Source organism: Carlito syrichta, unplaced genomic scaffold (genome assembly GCF_000164805.1).
Source record: "Carlito syrichta isolate Samal-C Ts95f unplaced genomic scaffold, Tarsius_syrichta-2.0.1 Scaffold308077, whole genome shotgun sequence".
Lineage (NCBI taxonomy): Eukaryota > Metazoa > Chordata > Mammalia > Primates > Tarsiidae > Carlito > Carlito syrichta.
Window position 1 is genome coordinate 1,626 of NW_007252173.1, and position 6,396 is coordinate 8,021.

General features: G+C 43.7%; 1 pseudogene; it reads left to right on the forward strand.

The window, feature by feature from the left end:
• Positions 1-1,080: 1,080 nt before the first annotated feature.
• LOC103267224 lies at positions 1,081-1,884 on the forward strand (annotated as a pseudogene).
• Positions 1,885-6,396: the final 4,512 nt, after the last annotated feature.

Genomic DNA, 6,396 nt, shown 5'->3' on the forward strand with positions numbered 1-6,396 from the left:
CGGACTCACAAAACATCTTCGCGTTCACGTGGACTGACCCAACATCTCGCCATTCACAACTCACCTGGACAGTCCTGCCACAAGGATTTCGAGATAGCCCCCACCTGTTCGGTCAAACCTTAGCAGCAGATCTTAAGTCTCTCTCACTTACAAAATCCACCCTTATTCAGTATGTGGACGATCTCCTTCTGTGTAGCCCTTCTTTAGCTGATTCTCAAACGGACACTGCACTCACTCTTAACTTTCTAGCAGAAAAGGGATACCAGGTATCCCCTCAGAAAGTCCAACTGTCTGCCACACAAGTCACATATCTGGGGATAGCCGTCTCACACCGACAAAAGGCCATAACAATGGACCGAAAAGTCTTAATCCAATCCCTAAATATACCCAAGACTAAAGAGGAAATCCAATCATTTTTGGGGCTGGCTGGATACTTTCGGGTGTGGATTCCCAACTTTGCCCTACTTGCAAAGCCACTCTATACTCTCATAAAGGGAGAACCCAATGAGCCACTCCTAACACCCTCCTCCGTCAAACAACCTTTTATTGCCCTTCAGCAAGCCCTCATGAGGGCACCGGCTCTCCATCTGCCGGATATACACCGACCTTTCATCTTATATGTGCACGAAAACAAAGGGGTGGCCCTGGGAGTCCTAGGGCAGCTTTATGGACAGGCGTTCACCCCAGTGGCCTATCTCTCAAAGCAGTTAGACCACACCGTCCAGGGCTGGGCCCCATGTCTGCGAGCGCTGTCTGCCACCCACATGCTGGTGTGCAAATCCAAAAAACTCACCTTCGGGGCCCCTATCACAGTAACCTCCCCCCACCATCTACAGCACCTCCTAAGCTACAAAGGCCTTCAAACGCTACTCCCCAGTCGAGTCCTATCGCTCCTTGTCTTCTTTTTACAAGATACCTCCATATCCTTTCAAACTTGCGCACCCCTAAACCCAGCCACGCTGCTCCCTTCCTCCACAGCCCCACCAACCCACGACTGCGTAGAAGCTGTGGAGGCCATGAGCATGCCATTGCACTCCAGCCTGGGTGACAGAGTGAGACTCTGACCAAAAAAAAATTTTTTTTAACTTGGAAGAGAAAGACAAGGCAAGTGAGGTTGCCCTTGAGGAGGAAAAAGAAGAGGAGGAAAAGGATTTAAAAAGTAAAGAAGAAACATTAGACCATGACAAAAGTGAAGATGAATTTAGTGATGGAGATGACTCACGAAGTAGCACAAATGTTAAACTTCTGAAGTTGACAAGCAGCAGCAACTTCTTGATATGCTCTGAATATCAAGAAGTTGGGTGGTTTGTATCTTAATTTTAGTGCAGACAAACTGCAATCTAACAAGAGAACCCGAACACAGATCAAGGAGAAAGAGCAAAATGAGCTTCTGCAGAAGTTCATCATTACATCCTGATTTTGGGGAAAAAAACCCTGTGTCCAACCATATAGGGAATCAAAGTATCAACTTCAGAAAAAGTGCAGAAAAGAGCAACAAAATACAGCCAGGGATGGCTGGTTTGGTATGAAAGCTCCAGAACTGAAAAATGATCTCAAAGCACTGAAGACAAGAGCAAGCATGGACCCAAAAAGGTTTTACAAGAAAAATGATAGAGATGGCTTCCCCAAGTACTTCCAGATTGGAACTGTTGTTGACAATCCAGCTAATTTCTACCATTCACAAATTCCCAAGAAGCAAAGGAAAAGAACTATTGTGGAAGAACTGATGGCTGATCTGAGTTTAGAAGACATAACCAAAGGGAGTTCTCAGAGATCATGGTTGAAAAAGCAGAAAATGCAGCAAGAAAAATGTTCTGAAAGAAGAATTTTGCAATTAAGATTTACCAAGAAAACCACATTTTATGTCTCCCTTTTACTTACTAAAGATGTTTTGAAAATTGACACTATCATCCAAGTTAATTTATCATAGACTGGCCCTGTTTACATATGGATTTCTGTTTTTAAAAAGTTTGAGAGAGAATTGATCACATGCCCTTGGAAAATAGGGGTGTCCACAAAGACCCACCCCCAGCTTATACTCTTTAAGGAGGAAAAGGAAAAAAAAGCCTTAACCATTTTTAGGTACTTGATGTTTTTGTAAAGTTTTCAATGGTTGTGTAAAGCAAATGTAATTAAAATATAGAATAAAGTCTGCTAACATGTTCAAAAAACCTTTTAAAAGATCAGTGATGGGCTGGGCTCGGTGGCTCAGCCTGTAATCCCGCACCTTTGGGAGGCTGAGGTGAGTGGATTGCCTGATCTCACAGGTTCGAGACCAGCCCAGGCAACTTGGGGAGACCTCATCTCTACAATAAATCAAAAAAATTAGCTGGGCACGGTAGCTCCCACCTGTAGTTCCAGCTACTTGGGAGACTGAGGTGGAAGGATCTCTGGAGCCCAGCAGGTCGAGGCTGCGGTGGCCGGGAGTGGCCACTACACTCCATTCTGGGCGACAGAGTGAGACTCCAACTAAAAGAAAACAAACCAAAAAAAAAACCCTTTTAAAAGATCAGTGATGGGCCAGGCTCAGTGGCTCAGCCTGTAATCCCACGCTTTGGGAGGCCAAGGTGAGTGAATTGCCTAAGCCCACGGGTTCGAGAGCCACCTGGGCAACTTGGCAAGACCTCATCTCTACAATAAATTTTTTTAAAAATTAGCCAGGCATGATGGTGCAAGCCTGTAGTTCCAGCTACTTGGAAGGCTGAGGCGGAAGGATCGCCGGAGCCCAGCAGGTCGAGGCTGCGGTGGCCAGGAGCGGTCACTACACTCCATTCTGGGCGACAGAGTGAGACTCCAACTAAAAGAAAACAAACCAAAAAAAAAACCCTTTTAAAAGATCAGTGATGGGCCAGGCTCAGTGGCTCAGCCTGTAATCCCACGCTTTGGGAGGCCAAGGTGAGTGAATTGCCTAAGCCCACGGGTTCGAGAGCCACCTGGGCAACTTGGCAAGACCTCATCTCTACAATAAATTTTTTTAAAAATTAGCCAGGCATGATGGTGCAAGCCTGTAGTTCCAGCTACTTGGAAGGCTGAGGCGGAAGGATCGCCGGAGCCCAGCAGGTCGAGGCTGCGGTGGCCAGGAGCGGTCACTACACTCCATTCTGGGCGACAGAGTGAGACTCCAACTAAAAGAAAACAAACCAAAAAAAAAACCCTTTTAAAAGATCAGTGATGGGCCAGGCTCAGTGGCTCAGCCTGTAATCCCACGCTTTGGGAGGCCAAGGTGAGTGAATTGCCTAAGCCCACGGGTTCGAGAGCCACCTGGGCAACTTGGCAAGACCTCATCTCTACAATAAATTTTTTTAAAAATTAGCCAGGCATGATGGTGCAAGCCTGTAGTTCCAGCTACTTGGAAGGCTGAGGCGGAAGGATCGCCGGAGCCCAGCAGGTCGAGGCTGCGGTGGCCAGGAGCGGTCACTACACTCCATTCTGGGCGACAGAGTGAGACTCCAACTAAAAGAAAACAAACCAAAAAAAAAACCCTTTTAAAAGATCAGTGATGGGCCAGGCTCAGTGGCTCAGCCTGTAATCCCACGCTTTGGGAGGCCAAGGTGAGTGAATTGCCTAAGCCCACGGGTTCGAGAGCCACCTGGGCAACTTGGCAAGACCTCATCTCTACAATAAATCAAAAAATTAGCCAGGCGTGGTTGCGCGCGCCTGTAGTTCCAGCTACTTGGAAAGCTGAAGCGGAAGGATCGCGGGAGCCCAGCAGGTCGAGGCTGCGGTGTCCGGGAGCGGCCACTGCACTCCAGTCTGGGTGACAGAGTGAGAGTCCAACTCAAAAAAAAATAAAAATAAAAATAAATAAAGCCGGGCTCGGTGGCTCAGCCTGTAATCCCGCACCTTTGGGAGGCTGAGGTGAGTGGATTGCCTGAGCCCGCGGGCTCGAGACCTCATCTCTACAATAAATCAAAAAATCAGGCGGGCGTGGTAGCGCATGCCTGTAATTCCAGCTACTCGGAAGGTTGAGGCGGAAGGATCGCCGGAGCCCAGCAGGTCGAGGCTGTGGTGGCCAGGAGCGGCCACTGCACTCCAGTCTGGGCAACTGAGTGAGACTCCAACTCAAATAAATAAATAAATAAATGATCAGTGATGTAATAAACTACTGTAATACATAAAAAAAAGAAAAATTAACTCAAAATGATTCAAAGATCTAAGTATAAGAGGTAAAAATATTAAATCTAGAAGAAATCAGAGGGAGGAATCCTCATGACCCTGGATTCAGCAATGGCTTCTTAGATCTGACACCAAAAGCACAAACAACTAAAGAAAAACTTCCTCAAATTAAGAACTTTGTGTATCAAGACACTATCAAGAAATTGAAAAGACAACCCAGAGAATGAAAGAAAACATTTCCACATTATATAATCTCACAAGTGTCTGTTATCCACAATATATAAAGAAAACATAAGCCGGGCTCGGTGGCTCAGCCTGTAATCCAGCGTCTTTGGGAGACTGAGATGAGTGGATTGCCTGAGCCCACGGGTTCGAGACCCACCTGGGCAGGTGAGACCTCATCTCTACAATAAATCAAAAAAAATAAAATTAGCTGGGTGTGGTAGCGTGCGCCTGTAGTTCCAGCTACTTGGAAGACTGAGGTGGAAGGATCGCCAGAGCCCAGCAGGTTGAGGCTGCGGTGGCCGGAAGTGGCCACTGCACTCCAGTCTGGATGATAGTGAGAGCCCAACTCAAAAAAATAAAAAAGAAAGAAAGAAAGAAAGAACACATGACTCAACAACAAAAGGCTAACAACCCAATTATAAAATGGAAAAAGAGTTTGAACTTATGCTTTGCTTAAAAAACATGTAAAGGGCCAAAATCACGTGAAAAGATAATATCATTATCATAATGCAAATTGAAACCACAATGAGACATTCTTTCATATACACTAAAAAGGCCAAAAAAAAAAAAATCAAACACAAAACATTCTATGTGGAATAGAAAATGGTACAACCTATGTGTAATATTGTTTATAATTGCCTCAAACAGTTAAAAATAGAATTACTATATGAATCAACAGTTGCATTCCTAGGAGTGTATAGCAGGTCCTTGAATAATATCATTTCATTCAACATTATTGTTATAACACTGATTTTAAAAATATATCAATTATTGGGTAAAGCCACCGTCTATGTGGAATCATAGGTTCTCCCCACTTCTTCATGGGTTTTCTCTGGGTACTCTGATTTCCTCCCACATTCCAAAGATGTGCATGATTAGTGAATGTGTGTGTCTACATTGTCCCAGTCTGAGTTAGGATGGGTGTGTGTGAGTGCTTCCTGAGATGGAATGGTGTCCTGTCTTGCACCTTGAGCTGCTCGGGTACATTCAGGCCACCTTGACCTTGAACTGGAATAATTGGGTAAATAATGCTGTCACTTGTTTGTATTACTCCTTCTTAAATGGATGTACAACTCACATTAATTTTAATGTTTACTATTAGGTTTTTTGAAGTTTGATGGGTGATGTGTCTTTGCCCAGAAATAATGCACAACAGCAGGACAACAGTAAAAGTGTCTCCTGTTTGCTGCCAAATTTCTTTTATTATACATCATTTAATTTACAGTAGCAGAGTCAAAAAAACTATCAATGACATTAAGTGAGGACTCACTGTGCTCCCAAAGAATTGGAAACAGGTGATTGAACAAAAAAGTCTACGTAAGTATCCACAGTACCATTATTCACAATAGCCAAAAGTTGGAAACAACCTGAATGTCCATCAGGAGCTGAATGGATAAACAAAAGTGATATATCATAAACTGAAATATTATTCATCCATAAATAGAAAAGAGGAAAATAAAATGGTGCAGACACTGTGTAAAACAACATGACCATTAATCTGTGTAAGTTAATCATGGAGTTAATATATGACCCAGCAATTCCTCTTCTGAGTATCTACCCAAAGGAACTGAAAGCAGGTACTCAGATATTTGTACACTCATCTTCACAAAAGTATTATAATAGCCAAAAGATTAAAGCAACACAAGTGTCCATCAACGAATGGATAAATAAACACATTGCAGGCCACCCATACCATGACATAATATTCAGCCTTAAAAACAAAGGGGGTTCTGACACGTGCTCCAACATGGGTGAACCTTGAGTATATGTCAAGTTGAAGGAACCAAGTACAAAAGGTCAAATATAACCACTTATATGAGGTACTTGGAGTAGTCAAGTACATAGAGAATAAAAGCAGAACGGTGCTTTCTTGGGGACTCAGGGAAGAGCAGAACAGGAAGTTAGTGTTTAATGAGTTCAGTCTTTCTGTTGATGAAGATGGAAAACATTCTGGAAATGGACAGACACAGAGGCTACACAATAATAAGGATATAGTTAATGATACAGAACAGGATACTTAACAATTGCTTAAATAGTATGCATTGTTATGTATAC